This window comes from Cinclus cinclus, chromosome 5 (genome assembly GCF_963662255.1).
Source record: "Cinclus cinclus chromosome 5, bCinCin1.1, whole genome shotgun sequence".
NCBI classification, from domain to species: domain Eukaryota; kingdom Metazoa; phylum Chordata; class Aves; order Passeriformes; family Cinclidae; genus Cinclus; species Cinclus cinclus.
Window position 1 is genome coordinate 41,561,572 of NC_085050.1, and position 17,580 is coordinate 41,579,151.

The window sequence follows — 17,580 nt, forward strand, 5'->3', positions numbered from 1 at the left end:
TTCCCCTGACTTTATTTATTCAGTAACATCAGCCCACTATTTGAGCTGGGAGCCTCTACTGTGGCAGCAACCATGAACCCTTAGATAAATCAGGCAAGGTTAATTACCAGTATGTTTATGTATAAAGATATTCTGTGACACGAAAGATTAAATACAGGTAAAACACCAAGTTGTTTAAGATTTTCATTGCTGTAGAAGTTATCTCATCATCACAGCTATCAGAGCACAGCTCTTTATTTTGTTTAAGAAGCCAATTTATGCAATGTTACTTTATTTGATCAAAAATCAGCATCCATACAACACACATTTTCCCCCTCATAGACTATCTGTGTTGCTAGGTTGGGCAGTAACTGAACAGCTCTCACATGCAGATGTATTGCAGACCTATAAAACACCACCACAATTTACTGAGCCTGGTGGGGATGCTTTTGTTACAGCTTTTGTTTTAAATCCAGTACTGTGTCTGCCTCCTAGGGCTATGAAGTAAGTCTCTTTAAAAAGAGCTACAGATTTATTCTTCCACTTTGAATAAATGAAAATGTGTTTTGTTGAAACCTCCTGAGAACAGATGGATTTCCTACAGAATCCCCCTTTGCTTATGGTTTTGATGAAAGAATTTGGCACTTGATGGTTCCCAGGCTATCCCCAGTTTAAAAAAGAAAAAATCAAGTGTGCTGAGTGTTAAAATGTTTTCAACTAACCTCAAAGCAAGTGTAATATAAAGACTTGCATCAGGTGTCAAATTAGTATGGAAGGGTAATGCTTCCTGTCTTGCCTCTTCAACATTTACACTCAGTATATTGTCCCATTTATTCTTAAAGCAGAGCTAAGGGCTGAACCTATTCAGGCAGCCACCTGAAATTCAAACCTTTTTTCTCTCAGTCTTATCATATACTACTTCTTTCTATTTCAATTCCTTCTCAAAACTGTGCAGAAATTGTTGAGATTGCAGGCAGGTGCTAACTCCCCACAACCAGCCCATTAACAGAAAGAATTGCAGAATGAAAGTTATTTGAATGCAATGAACTTCCATGAGATTATTAAACTCCTCATAAGAGATTGTTTTATGTTCCACTAGCAAAGTGGTTCAGAATACAATTTCTAACGGAGAGCTATTTACACTATAAATACACAGAGAACACAATCAATTGACACTTCTAAAAGGCTTTGTGTAGAGTTGGTTAACAGCAGTCCCAGCTTTTGGTGAGCAAACATTATTCACACTGAAGCACAAAAGTATTAAACAAACCCACATCAACTTTTGGGACAGTAATAATTTTTCATAATTTAGTATCATGAATCATCAAGCTCTTTAACACGTCATGTGCAAATCTCAGAGCTACCTACTGTCATTTGGAAGAGTCAGGACTTTTCCCATTAATTACTTTGAGGAAACAAATACTTGCAATTCAAATCAAATTCATTGTTATAACATTGGACTTAGCTTGCCTCTTGCTTAATTGAGTTTTTAATTACCATTCTTATAAACAGATATGACACAGTCCCACCAAATCCATCCTAACTAGCACAAACATCTACCCGATTGAATCAACAGCCACTGACCTGTCAAAACATCATAGTTCAGTCAACGGTTTTACAGTCATTTCCAAAAGTGCCATGGGTTTATGATCTCTTTTTTGAGACAAGTTTCTGTACTTCAGTTATCCTCTGGTCCATGTCTGAAAAAACTTCACCTTTCAAGTGCTTCATGTGTGGGAGCTGTCTCTTCTTCTGCTGCTAGACCCCGCACCCCCTGCCCTGCTGGGATGCCCTGCCATTTCAGCTTGCTGTTTCCGAGAGTCCTGCTGGAGCACCGGCACCGACACTGCCCCAGGGTTCATGAAGCAAACCCTCTCTTTTCCATCCCTTCCCATCCCAGACCCAGCCGCCATTACCGCGTGCTCCCCGAGCTCTCAGCACAGCGCCCCCTGCAGCCCCGGGGGGATCATTGCACCGGCCCCGTGCACCGGGAGCCGCCAGCGCTCCCTGCCGGCTGTGACGGGAACTGCACCAAAGGGAAAGTGCCTGCGGCCGAGAGGAACCGGCACTGGGTTCCTGGTTCTGTTTGTCATTAACTCCATAGTTGTTGTTTTGTTTGTCTTGTTGTACATACTAGTAAAGGACTGCTATCCCTATCATCGTACCTTTGCCTGAGAGCACCCTTAATTTCAAAATCACACTAATTCAGAGATTGGGGGTGTACATTCTCCATTTCAAGGGAAGAACCTGCTTTCCCTAGCAGACACCTGTCTTTCAAACCAAGACAACTACCAAGTCAAATTAGCTCACGTGAAGTGCCTATATTCCAGTGCCAACAAAGGCAAGTGATATGAGTAGCGCTTCTTATTTACAGTGCAGTGAAAACGGCACATTGTATAATTCTGTAAGATGCAGAAAGAGAAGAAAAGCAACCCAGCATCTTAAAGGTACAGTTAATAACCCTATGAAGACATCAGGTCAGTGTAAACATGCCTATATTTTAACTTTGAAGAGCAACTACAAGGGAAGCACAAGAGTATGAAGAGAATAGTAGAACTGGTAAGTGATAAAATGAATGTAACAGGGATTTTCAGTATTTGTTTCCACACAAGAAACTACTGAATCAATTGTTTCCATCCTGGCAAGGACAACATTGAAGAGTAATGTGGCAGAGGCCCATAAAAGCCCCTGTACTGTGACAAAACAAAGGGAAAAAAATTCACTGCCTGTTTTAAAATAAAGGTTAAACAAAGATGAGACTAGGGTCAGAGTAGCCAAAACAAACCAAAATGAGGTTTCTTTTTACAGTATAATGTATAGCTAAGCTTGATGCCACCAAACTGCACCTACTCACACACATAAATATAAGGTTACTGTTGTGCTTTATTTTTTGTTTGGTTTTTATTTGGTGATTTTTTGTGAGTTTTTGTTTGTTTGGGTTGGGTTTTATCTACAATAATCTGTGCAAGAAAATGAATTTAATCCAAAACCACTCCCTCTGCTTTGGGTGGTTCCTGAAACATGTATTTACCTAATCTGAATCTAAGAGTATTCAGAGAAATATCACTTCCACCACCACTATGCTCTGCTGTGATGCTTTTCCATAGTAATATTATTAGGGAGTGCAGAAGAAGCTTAACACAGCTCTGACTGGTCTGAAACGTTGCTCACTGTTGGCAGACCTATGCAGAAAAAAGTGCACTTTCACTGGAGGACAACCCCAAATCTGAAAATCAACAAGCTAAAAATTACTTACTGAACCAAAGTGCTTAAGGAACATTTTCATCATCTTAACAAAAACTTTTATTAATAATGGCTCCTTTTTCTTCTTTGTTTTCTATTTGCTCTTAATCTTCAAAAAAAGACGGCTCTTCCTACCACAACTTGAAATAAGGGGCATACTAGATGCCCCTTATTGGAAAAGGAGCATACTAGATGCCTAGATGATATTTGTCACTTTTGGATGTTTAGAATCTATTTTATGCTTGCAGACGACCCCCTGTCCTACCCTTCCTCCCACTTCCTCCACCTTCCCTCCCCCATAATTTAATCCAAACTGGGGACAATCCAGAGATTTGCTTCCAAAGTATAACCCTAAATTGAAATGCTAGTGCAGTCCAATGTGCCATCAGCATCAGGACCATTTTAAGATAGACTGCAAAAAAAAAAAAAAAAAAGGAAAGAACTTAGAGAGTAAAAAAACTGCATTTCCTAAATATTAATTGTATTTTAAATAACAGCTTGTCACTTCTGTTCTGTTGGCTTGTCTTTACATTTTATGTTCAGTCATGAAGCAGAACTAGGAGCAGGCATATTCTGGGGATGCATGAAAATATCTCAGCAAAGAAAGTGGGGAATACAAGCACTGCCTCTTTAGGAATCCTCTTAGCTGTGGTAGCAAAGGAGTACAAGTAGGTAGCTGCCTCTCACTCATCCCAGTGTCACAGAAGACACAGACAAAAATAAACACAAGGTGAACTTTTCAGTTCATTTATTCTTTTATGTTTTGCATCAAGGTTAATTTTTTAAAGAAAATTGAATTAAAATGTTTTTTCTGTACTTTAAACCAGTACTGAGTAATGTTTCAATCTGTGTACCTGCTTAACCATGGTCTGAAAGTGTCTGTCAGCATAGTTTTAAATCATGTTTAACAAATATTGTCTTCATGAATCAGGCTCACAGCCAAAATATTTTATCTACTGCTGACTGTAATTGGGTATTTCTGAGGAAGGTACAAACCGGATACTTACAGAGTAGTATGTTCACAAGACAACTTTCCCTGGGCACAATTAAGATTTCAGCACTTAAAATCTAATCCATTTCTGTTCTATGCCCCTTTGCCAAATAGCTCTGGCACTTTCATCCTTGAGTGTGAGCTAAAACAACTGGCTACTTTTTGGGCTGTGTTTCCTGTTTCTAAGGAAAAGACTAGGGGAAAAATTCTGCAAGAAATGCTTGCAAACAACTCTTAGTTTGTTGCACTAGCAGCATATCTGCTTGGGGAGCAGCAGCCATCAGACCAAATTAGTCTTTTTTGGCATCCCATCTCTTCTGACTCCTTTTTGCTGTTGTTTTTTCCCACCTAAGAAGTGTCATATCAGCCTAACTTTAAAAAATTAAATCCCATTATATCTTCTTGCCCTTCATGCTCTTCCTGTCTCCTCTTTCTCCATTTGGTTTTGGGTATCAACATGACAAAGCAGCAGCTGTATACATTAGCTGAAGACATTTCAGTTGTAATTGATCTGAGACATAATAACTATACTAATGTTCTCATTTGCAGTGCTGTCATCAGAGTTTCAGATGCAAACATATTTTTACAATTTTACAGATGAATTCCCTTCAGTCTTGGTTTAACTTTCCAAGTGGCTTCTGAGAAGTCAGTCTGTACAATCACTGAGTTGAGTCCTAGTACATAGCAGTAGTCATATGAGAAGGAGCACCATCAAAACAAAGACAGGAGCAAAATGAACATAGATCTCCCATACGGCAGGAATTATTCTTTCCAATACAAAGATACAGACAAAGCATGATAACCACAAGTTTTGACAGTCCCAAAATGTAAATTATTGTTTGTATTCAACTTCCTGTTCACTGATACAAAGCTTTCCAGGCAGTTCTTAGGTTTTGATCGTCATCCTGGGCCTACTGCATGTGTAAGGCATATTAAAGCAATTTTCTCCTAAAATCACTCCAGTGACTTTAATCCAGTCTTTATTTTGTTACATTTATCATTAAACACAGGTACTGCTCATCCTGTGTCGGCACTTTCCTTCTTAAAATATTTTAGCTACAGGCTAATTACCAGACTACTTCTGTATCTCTGGAGTCTGCAGTCATTATACACAGTTGTCATGGCAGAACAAGTTCAAGACATTAAGTGTGGTGGCATTATTCATGTTCACCTCTATCAGGATACAAAATCCAGTCAACAGAAATGCCTGCAGTTTCAGGAAATTATAGAGCCAGTAGAAAACTCTTCCCTCATGCTCAAGAGTGGCAGCAAAGCCCTTGTCTTCTCTATTTTGGAGGACGCCCATCTCTCCCTCTGACTGCGCACATCACAATCCTACCTGAAGGCACTGACAGGATGGCCAGGGACAACCCCACTGATGAAGACATTCACTTCAGCAACACTGAATCAGTTCCACTGTCAAAGAAAATGGACCGGGCTCATTCTCAGAAAACCTACACCAGTGCCTAGGCCTCCTTGTCCAGACATGAAAGAGAAGTGCCACAGCTGGTTAAATAATTCTGCTCAGAAGATTAAGTACATAAGGCAGGCTGTCATGCTTCCCGTTGTCCTGATAGCCATGCACTTTACAAAAGATGCCAAGTGCTATTGCAAACACAGTTTGTACTTCCATGACAGTAAGTGCTTCTCTGTGTCTTTTCATTGCCACAGACCAATGCTTTTGATCCATCAGCAGTTCTCAGGGCACATTCCCAAGGGAAATTCTTTGAAATTTACCTTCATTTTGATCACTGACCTCAAGCTGGTCCGCACCGTGAGCACTAGTGCAAAGAGCTGCAGTTGCTTTGTGCAGAACTTTATCAGATTACCAGATTTCAAAGAAGCTAAAACCCAGGCTAATCCACCACATAAAAGAGTCAAACTATTTTTAATGCACGTTTTCTCTTTTAAACCTAGCAAGCGACCTAAAATTCAGACCACAGTTTAGCACAGCTTTTTTTTTTGTCCCAGAGCCAGTCTGCTACAGTTTATCACAGAGGATTATGCTGTATTAAGAATATTATTCTAGAGATAATAGAGCATTAGAAATACTTAAGAAAATCAAACATACATACAGATCCAAGAAATAAACCCCCAAAAACACATGCAGAAAATGAAAATGTAACACTTAATCTATTAATAAACAATTAGCTGTTATTACTTTATTCCTGTACTACTAATATATCTTGAAAAAACATCAAGGTTTTATATTTTGCTCAAATTAATGACTAACAAAGACTTAATGCAAAGAGTAATTTGTCTACTATATTTGACACAAGAGCGGCTTCATGGTAAGTTGTGTGAATTTTTTTACACATAACATCTGCAACACGAAAAAAAATGCTTATAATGTATTGAGAACCCCAGCTGTTGTGGGAATGAAGAAATCTAATGATATCAGAAAGCAGGAATTATATTTCATCCACCCTTTTTGCCATGGTGAAAAGTCATTCAACATGATCCAGATGTTTGTTCTGGGTGTTAGAGAATGTCTATATGGTAATTATTGTGTGAGACACAAGCTCTTTCTTTATAGTGCTGAAATAATTGATTTAACCCAGAAGTAAAGAATTCAGAAACACAGCAGCCCTATTTCATTGTTTTTCAGAGTGGAGGACATGGTTTAACCTTTTTTTCATATTTTGATACTTAACATGAAGTCTCATGAAATTTTCCAGTGGCCAAAAAAAGGAAAAGGCTAATGATATAAGTAAATAATTATTGGAATGGCAAGTTCGGTTTCCTAACAAGTGGAATGAAATTCTGTTTTTTTGGTAATATATGCCATTTGTCACTAAAGTTACAACAATCTTTTGTAATTATTTTCAGTTCTATGTGAGAATCATTCTACTTTTTTTAATGGGGAGAAAAATTGAAGTTTGGAGTGCAAAGCATATTGCAACTACCCAAAATATTTTTTTTTTCTTTTAAACCCTGTGTACTTACTTGCATCAAACGCACTATATGTGAGCTCATAAATTTTCCAATTCCAGCCTCATGACTGCTTATGAATATGAGGGAATAGAGCACCAAGGGAGAAGAGAGTTCTCTCGCCACAGACCCAACACAAAACCACTGAGGTGATGAGCTGTGAAAGCATGCTGCTCCACTAGACCAGCTTAGGCTTGTGTAAATACACCAGAGTCAGAAATTTAAGTCAGCCATCAGTATTGACATTTAGGCTGACAGGGCTTTAACACCACTACTCTCAGAAGCATCAGGTGAAATGACAACTATTTGTGTGTAGCAGAAATAGAGGAGCAATAAATAGCTATACTTACACTTACATACAAGTTTCTTTAAAACATTATCATTACATTTGAGTAGACTGACAAAGTGTATGTTTACACCATATCTCCTTTCTTAATGCTTTACAATAGCAGCTGTGAGAATTTTTTTTTTGAAACTGCATAACATTTTCCATTGATTTCCCCAGCTGATGATCAATGCCTCTGTGACACAGACAACCATCATATTGCACAGCCCATGCAAAGTCAACAGCAGCATAAAAATGATTATATTTGCCAAATTATTTGAGGTCTTGAGGCAAGAGAAAATGCAGTATTGCAACAGGCCTGCTTCCTCTTGAACAGGCTTAGGATAAAATGGAACTTATTCAACTGCAGGAGCCAGACAAATCTACTAAGAGAGGCACCCAGGGAATGCTCTGGCCTTGCCTCTTTTTGCTTTAATCTCCTAGCTGTTACCTTAACACCACAGGCATAAATTAAAAGCCTTGTTATTATTATTATTATTTATTTGAGTGGCAATGACAACTACAAAACTATCCCCCCCATAGTAACCATGATGTTTATAAAGTCTTCTCAACTTTAGCATAGTGACAATACAGTACAAATAATTAACACAACCCAGAAGGGTGATGCCAACCTTATATGCAACACCTGTCTTCAAAGACTACACCAGCTGGAAAAAAATTATGTGAGCCATAAAATGAAGAAATTCATGGCTGCAGTTAACTGAGTCTTTATTGACAAATAATATTTGTTCTTTGTACACCTGTATTATGCACCAGATAGCAATTAGTCAGAAATGCTGGTCTTTGGATGCTACTTAAGTGAATATATTTGCATTGGCTATTTATTTTGTAATGCATAATTTACTGCCAAATACTTCAGATCCAAAAAAAAAGCTGCAATGGTGTTTGCTTACATCCAACTTATAGTATTGGAATTAATCACATTTCTGAAAAGCCAGACACATATCTATATTCCTCTGGAAAGAGGTAGCATACATAAAACTTAAAAGCCACTTGAACAGGTCCTTCTGAAACTTCCCTGAGGTGATCAGGAAACTACAAACTAAAGTGAAGCTTTCATCTCTATCACCCACCACATCAATGTACTAGCAGTGAAAGGAAGACAAACAATGTCTGACCTATGTTTTGGTAGCAAAAGTCTGTAACACCAGAGTGAAGTTTGGCTGGGGGTAGGGTAGGAATGAACCCAAAATATTTACACCACATTCTGGAAGCTGGGCTGGAGGTTCACAACTCAGTTAAGATGCAGAACATTTCAGGAAAATAGTTAAAAGACAGATTAAATTCAAGCAATAAATTTAATTATAAAGTTGGAACGACAATTTCTTTTGCAAAAAAAATTTTTGAATAAACTTCCAAAAAGGAAAGATAGACAAAAACCACATCAGAGTTAAATAGTATTTGTTTTTGAGGTGTTCAAGAAAACAGTGAACTGTTCCTCGACTAATAATTTCTTCAGAGCTTCTTGGATGAGGAAAACTTTGGGTTAAATTTCTTGTTAATTACATTAAAAAAAATTAAAATACAGTCTAACAGCCTGTGCATATGTATAAGATAAAGAATGAAGGGGGGAAAATAAAAAGAATGGAAACAAAAACAATATGTAAAATTACTAAAATTAGTAAATTGCCCAGATAATTCTAAACATTTCTAATATTTTTATGGAGAATGGAAACAAGAACATGCCAATTGGCTAGAAGAGTGAATTTTCTAAATATATTATTTATGTAAATACTCTACTTCCAGTCATAGCAACTAATATATCAAGACAAATTTCTCTGTATTGGTAAAATACCAATTTCTTATTTACTTATTTACCTAAGTGTTAAAGAAGCAGTGAAGGACCCTGGGTGGCTACAATTGTGTCACTAAGTGTACCTGTCTAGTTTTTAAATAATCTCTCTTTACAGACAATAGAACAAAATATTTCTGGGTAATAACTAATTTTTTTGCCATGAAGAAGGCATCTTAAACAGGTCAGAAGAATCACACCCTAAAGTTTTCTCTTTCTTTTCAAAGATTTTTGCAAGAACTTGATGAGAAGTTAAGGGGTAGGCACCTATATCAAGAAACTCCCATGCCTCATTTCTGACAAAACCTCTAGGGTTGAAGCTACCCCAGCTCTGAGGTGCAAGGTTCACACCATTATCATTTTTGGATTTTTTTTCCCAATATACATACAAGCCATTTCAGTGCCACTACGAACACTCTGTATGGTGTTTCTCTCACCAGAAGTGGAAAAAAATAAAAAGCTCAAAAAGTAAAGCATGACAAGTTTGTTCAGAGTACCCTACAACAGAATAAAAAAATCACAGAAAAATAGGACTCTCTCATATTGTTTCCTCCCTGTTAAGAAGTCCATAGTAACCTCCAATTATTCTGACACAATAGTTATCTGGAAGTTCAGAGAACTGTACATATTGCAAAATGGAGATTCTGTTTCAGCACATAAAACCATCTCTGGAATGAAAGAGGTTAAGGATCTACTTATGTTACTGAAATTCCCCAAACGAATATTTACATGAGTGAAGATAAGTCTTCATACATGTTTAGCCTGCAGAAAAAGAGAAGTATGTTTTGTGCCAAACTAAAGACATCACATTGTGTTTTTGTGGAAATCTTCCCCCAGACTCTCCATCCTGACTGCTAGTATAGGGCCTACATATCTTGGCAGAAAGAGAAGGCAAGGAAAGAAAGCGACATTTAGGCTCTAAGCGCAGCAAGTTCCTTTTTCACTTCAATGGAACTGGAATTCATCAGGATCATTATTCTTGTGTCTCATATTCATGAGGCTACCAACAGACAATCCATATTTTCCTTGTTTAGTTTAATTATTCAGCATCTTCTATAGACCAGCAGCCACACGAGAAAGTCAGGGAAGCTACATGGTCACAGTGAGCTGAGTTTTTGTGAATCCAGAGCTGTTATTATATTTAGCATAGCTGTGAAGGCCATGTACCACAGCCTGACAGTTTGGAGCATGGAAACCACCATCCTAAATACCACAGTTATCAAATATAGCCAGCACTGAAGTTCACAACAGACCACAAAATGATAGTTTCTGCAAAAGTCATAGTGGTCCTCCATTTCCACTCACACCTGGTTTTGATCAAAACATTTCCATGGATTTTTGAGTACTTGAAGGCATTTACTGGAGATGATGCAATACACAGGTCCCAATCCTGGAACAGGGGACCACAGTAGCAGCAGTCCTGCCAGCACTGCACTCCCCAGCTACTTTCCCAAACTCCTCCCTTTGTGCTGATACACAGGATTTTTTTTCCTCCCCTGATTCACATAGGTAAAGACAAGGAATTATACATTTAAAAGTCCAAAGAATACTTCGTCATGATAGCAAGTCAATAGTCAGTGACAGTATCAAGCAGGTTACTATTAAAAATCAAGTGTTTGATTAGCAAAGGAAAAGAGAAATACTAAACCAAAAAAAAAAAGTGAAAGAAGGTGGGCTCAAACAAGTCAACTTACTAAAATCTAGATATGTCTGCTAAAAATATATTTTAACATCACTTTTTCACCTTTACATTTTTGCCATGCACAGACAGATCCTTCAGGGGGATTAATTTGAAAAAAGTACATCTTTTTTTCTTAAAAAAATGCAGTTGTAACATAGATGGCACCAAGGGTGGTGTAAGAAAAGGAGGAGGAGAAATGAGGGAGGAAAAGCTCTGAACTGTTACTAAAGTCAGAAGTCTCCACTGCCAGCATGACTTCAGTCAAACAGCAAAGGGATCTTCAGTTGCTGATAAAGGAGAAGCCTGAGGCCAAGGTGATAGAAATGTCAAGGTTACCCCAGGCCTGATAGCTCTTTCTCATGGCTGTTGACTAATTTCAGGACTGTGACAACCTCTGTCCTGCCAAGGCACTGGTTCTTTTTCCATCTAATGTGCTGGTTGGTCTAGAGCTTCATGAGTAACCATAGGTCTTGTCCTCACTTAGACACACAGAAAAATAATCTGCATTTTTACCTATGTCCATCCACTGTTTGTATGTTGAGGGGGCAGTGCCAAATGCTTATATTCAGAAGTGGACAGCATTAGACACATTAGTTGAGTTCAACACTATTTTAAAGGCTAGAAGTTTAGTAGTGTTTTCTATTGTTTGACACTTCCTAATTAAAAGAAGGTAAAAAGAAATTGCAAACCGTGTGCTATTTTAATGCTGCAAAAACTTGTAGTTAGATTGATAATAACACACATCCTGCAAGACTTCGTAAAATAAGACAATAAATTTCTTAATTCCATGACTAATAAAAATTGTGACAGTCTCACACAGGATTGCACAAGCCTTTTCATACAAATTATTGGAAAGCTGAATGTGGCTCCATAGAATATACAGCTATATCATTATATTTGACCACAGCTTGGAGATGGAGGGCAAATAATACCCCACTTCATCACTTTGCTTTTTCAAGGGATTAAACATTTTTTAAAACCTATTTAGTAGGAAAAACAATAGAAGAAAAATATAAAAATATCTCTATACAAGAGGGGAGATGCTTGCTTAGGAAGAAGATTGAACAAGCTTAGTTCTTATGTCCTTTTCAGTAAAATACCCATATATACATACGTACTCTGCAGTTGATGTTACAAACAGGAAAAAAAATAAAATCCATAGTTGAACCATGTTAAAAGGGAATAACAATCCAGGAAATTACAATCTTACTAATGTACAGGTTGGTCGAAGTGATAGTGAGAAGTACTAACTCAGCAAAACTCACTGCTCTCTCCATTTAGTTAGAAATAGGTATTATCTTTATTGCTCACCATTAAAAAATCCACTAAAATGCCTTATGAATTGACTCTTTGAAATTTGATTATGTTTGAAATGTTTTCTTCAAATATTAAAAATAAAATATTTCTCGCAATTTAAATATTAAACAATCAAAACATTTTCTTCACTAAAAACATTTTTTGCTAATTTATTTATCTCATTTAAATAGTATTGAGGTAATGCTTGTAAATTTTTTTTACTGGCCTCCTTGTCCATATGGCTATGGTGTTCAAATGTAATGATATTTTGCAACTTTAAAAGAGAGGAATTTATTTTCCCTAATATGAGTCAGTAGATAAATCTGAAGACAATGGTTAAAATGACTGAACTTGAACAAGAAACTGTTTGCAGTTTCAACTGTGATTTATTGGTTACTTCTGAAATATTGTCAGACAAATCATTCCAAGTACCCAATGCTGTACATAACATGGCACATCAAATCTGTCAAGATACAAATCCTTTCTTTGTAGAACAGGAGTAGCTTAGAAATATTCATGTATTTAACAGGCTCCAAAACATTATGCTTGTTCCTATGCTTAACCACTAACTCACACGAAAAATCCCTATTGAGCAGGAAAAGGCTCCTGGCAATAGTAAAGGAGCAAAGGTTTGCAGAAACACTGATTTACTCACCCACTTCTATGCATTTACCTCATTTTAGAAAGCCACAGTTAGTGGTACCAGTTTTGAAGTAGCATGAAGATATTTAGGCAACTTGACCACATCAGTCTGAAAGTTTCATACTCAGAAATCTCATCTGGCTCCCACCTTCCTCTGTGATACCTATATTTCATGAAAGGGTTAAAGAGGTGGCTGAAATTCTTTCTGCACAAAGGGAAAGATCTTTCGGACTTGCCCAAACCTTGGCAAAGCTAAACAAAGAGCATAGCCCTGCCAAGATCTCTGAAGGTGATCCCCTTTCTTGCCAGGTTTTCTTAGCCTATGATTGTTCTTTTTTTTCCCCTTATCATTTTCATTTGCATTCTTCAAAAAACCCCAAAAAAACAACAAAAACCCACCAATTCTGTATCTAAATCCCATGTATCTGGAGAGAAGGGAGGGCATTCTCTACACCAGAAATACCATCACTGGAACACCTGGCCAAGGAACAAAACATGGCTTCAAATTCCTACAGAAGTAGCTAATGTGTGGAAAAAGTACTTCATTGAAAGAGAAAAAAAAAGATATTGTAAGTCATTTCATACTCAGTGGCTCAACGTCAGAAAATTGGGTCCACAGAGAGACAATGTACTGACACAACCTAAGAATTAGAACATTTATTCAGGATAGGTATAGCTGGCCAAGCACACTTTGTATTTTATGTTACATATGCCATTATTTAAATGGCTACTTGAACAATTCCACAAGCAAAACTGAGAGTGCTTTATCACAGAATACTTTTCCACTACATGGCTTAGAGCCTTCCCACTGGAGACAGTTAAGTAGTGGTTGAACCTTGCCATTAAGAAGGAATTTCAGCCTTAGCTTCCCAGAGCCTGATAAAATATTTCAGCTTCTACCTAGATTTTTAGTTTCTAATGTTTTCTTTCCGAGAAGCTTATTAAGGGTACAAACCACTGATGGGGTGGATATACTGCAGTCACATTTTGTGGGAACAATTAGTTCATTCTTTCAAAACACCCATCTGTGTTTTTTGTCTTAGGAGCAGAACTGAATTTAACGACAGCTTAGTATCCCACTAAATGTCTGATTGGCTGTACTTGTCAGATTATCACATTCACTGACACTGCATTTATTAAATGTGATGAAATGAAATAAAGGAGATTGGAAAAGGAGTGCCAGAAAACAGTACCTATCTGTGTCTTACAGTGCTTCTTCCTTAAGGGCAACCGGAGGTTGCTGCAGTTTCAAAATTGCCATTTCAAAACCTTCTGGATCTTGGCCATAGAACATTCTTTCCAAAATTGCCACAGACACAGATCACTCAGATATGGGACACACAGAGACAAAGCAAAAAGCCACAAAGATACAGAGCCACACACAAGCAGCTGCTGACTTTTGATGCAGGGCATAGGTGGACTTGCCCATAGGCCTAACAATAATATTCCTTGCCCCTCATCCCCCATTAGACATAAAAAACTACAAAAACACTAAATCATCTCTTTCTCAAAGGTTACTTTTAGATACTTTTAAACCTCTGTATTCTACTGGGTTTTTTCCCCTAGCCCTCTCAAACTGCAGATTTTCTTAACTTAAAGGGTATTCTTCTTATCCTTTGTGACGATGAAGATCCAAGGTCAGCAACTTATTTCTTCAAAATGAGAATCCCTCCCTACCACAGAAATTCAAAGGAGAAAAGGAATGCAAATTTCTCAGTACTACACTGATGAAGATCTTTGTGCTGGTGCAAGGAGAGGAAAATGCAATGCCGAGGGCTTTGCAGGAGCAGGACGCACAACAGGTGTTTGCAATTTCTATCAGCTGAAGAGCAGCAGCAAAATGTAATTGCACCCAACAGCTAAATAACAGTTCTAGCATCAATTTTGTTTAATAACGAACCAAAAAAAGGACATATATGTCCTCCTATGCTGAGATATTTTTTTCAGTACCTGCAGGCACTCTGTGTGTGCATGTGCAACAGGTAAGCATGATTGCTGGGAGCCAATGCCCAAATTTCAGAGAAGATGAAGATGCTTTTCTAGAATCTCCCAGACAAGGTATCCCCAGCCCATCATAGTAATGAACTGCAGGGCCCTAAGAAACACCTGGGGGGAGTTTGCACAGGTCTTGCAAATTCGAGTTTAGGTGCCAAAAAAAAAAAAAAAAGGATTTTTTTAGCATTTTGATAAATATTTTTAACATCTTAAATTCTTCTAAGTTCTCCTCTGGAATGGACCACAATTAGAAAACTTGCTGTCAGTCACCTTGTTTTCCAGTTGATATAGGTAAGGGGAAATACGAAGTGCAGAAAATAAATACACAAACATTCTTACACAGATGTAATGGGAAATATCCATGATGCATTTTACTACACAGAAAACTAAATTATTTACACAATATTTACAACGTCTTAATCTTAATAAATCTTGATAATGTAACAAATCCTGATAAAGAAACAAGCAATTATTAAAATTAGATTTGAGAAAGGGAAAATTCTGATTCGTAGGCAAATTATTGACAAATACAAATATTTCATATAATGAACGCTGTCACATTTCATTTTGTAAGCTTTTAGCAAACAGCATTATTATATCTGTCCTCCAATTTCAGATCATTTACATGATCCTTATGTCTTTATTTATGGTCACTAGGTAAGCCCATTTTAAGAATCTAATGAAATCTTGAGCCATTCGCATATTAGAAAATGCCAGACTGACAACTTTTAGGAAATCAATGTATCTATGGCTTAGTACTACAGCACTATAAATAGTGATGAGTTTCAGATCTATTAAGTCTTACATCACATATTAACTAGCAATTGTAAAGCAAATAGGTGAGTTTTCAGGTTAGAAGTGGTGGAATTCATAACTATTAGTTTTGCAAGTGCTTAGAAGTGCAGAAGATGCATATTTTTGTGACAAATTTTTGACAATGATTGATGGGTCAATTTTCCATTTGAAAAAAAATAGTTGCTGAAATATAATTAAAACAATGCTATTCTGTATTTTCAAACTTTTGTAAAGTAACCTGTTTTGTTACTCTTACGAAAACTGTAGGCTTACACACTTTTCCAAACTTAAACATCTGATACAGGAAAAATTCCACTTCATCACAATGAAACAATAGAACAAAACAATAAAGCTCATTTTAATATAAGTTTTAAAAATACTTTGTTTGGATAAACATCAACTGTACTAACTATTAAAACTACTGGTGTGAGAAGCAAAATTAAAACCCAGAAATTTTATTGTATACTGTAACTGTATTTCACATTGTTACGTATGTTGCCAAGAGGAACAACAGATTAACTTAGTTGATCTTTTTTTCTTACAATCATTTCTATGATTTTAAGAACATGAGAAGTTTTCAACTTTTACTTTAGATTTTCAGTGATTTTTTTTCTTTTTATCTTACTCTAGCAATTAATTTCAGCTTAGCACAAATAAGCAGTGGGATTTAATTTTGATCACGGGATCATGACCTTTTCTCATCTCTTGTTCAATAAGCCAAACTGGATATATAGAAAACCATGTGCTGAACAACTTATGCATTTCTGAAATCCTTCTTCTATAAGTAAGTGGTGCAAACCAAGCCAGCAGTGCAATTATTTTCAAAGATAATAGGAAAAAATATGGAGTCATTGGGATGGTGGAAATTCCTTCACCTCTTTAACAGGCCAGTAACCAAACTCAAAGACAATGCAGAATCTTGCAGAACCAAACAGAAGATCCGAATAGCCTGTAAACCATCGCATGGGCAGTGTCAAGACTTATTTAGCAGAAATCTGAGATCAACACCTGATCCACAATGCAGGGAGTGCTATTTTTTGAGTAAGACATTATTTTAAGTCTCTGTTGTCATCATAGCTTTCTGTGAGCCATTGAATTAGAAACTAATCTTACTTTTTTAGGTTGTAATATGTGTTCTCTCTGAGTAGGAAGTGGGTCAACAAAAACTGGTGGTTTTGCATTCTCTGCTGCAACAACAAGATATTAGCATTACTTTGCAACTGTATACCTTGCTGTCCAGTATCCCAAAAAATGAAGACAAATTTATTTTTAAAGCAATCTTAAACTCACACTACTATTTCTTAGATGAATATTCACAGTTTGCTGAAAAAAGTCACAAATTAATCAAGTCTATTTTTGGCTTTGTAATTTTTAATTTTTAAATTCATGTGATGATCTATTTCAATTGTCAAAGCATTAGGAAGTCAGGTAGAAAGTTTTTCTTCAGTTGTCCTTGCTCATAAAGCATTTGGGTTTTTTTCTGAATGGCATCCTAAAAGATAAAACTTGTACTTCTGAATCACACAGAGAAAGATATGCACCATCCTTGCCTCTGAAAATGCTTAACTGGTTTTTGAAGAATCAAACATACTATATTAGTGAAATATTAGTTCACCAGATGACTTGTAGGGCACAGGAAAAAAAAAGCATGAAGCAGAAGAAAAATATAAACTACAGTTTATGTATTAATTCAAGAAAATAATGGAAAGGGTTAAAAATAGAGTGGCCGTTTACATGTAAAAGAGTGGCAGTATCTTACTCTGGAGACAGTGACTGGCAATAGATGGAACTGTTGCAGGGAGTAAAATTGCTGGTGAAGTAAATTCAGACTATTTTGAGTGACAGACAAACAAATCCTGCAGGTTAGGGTAGCATGGGTGGAAATGTGG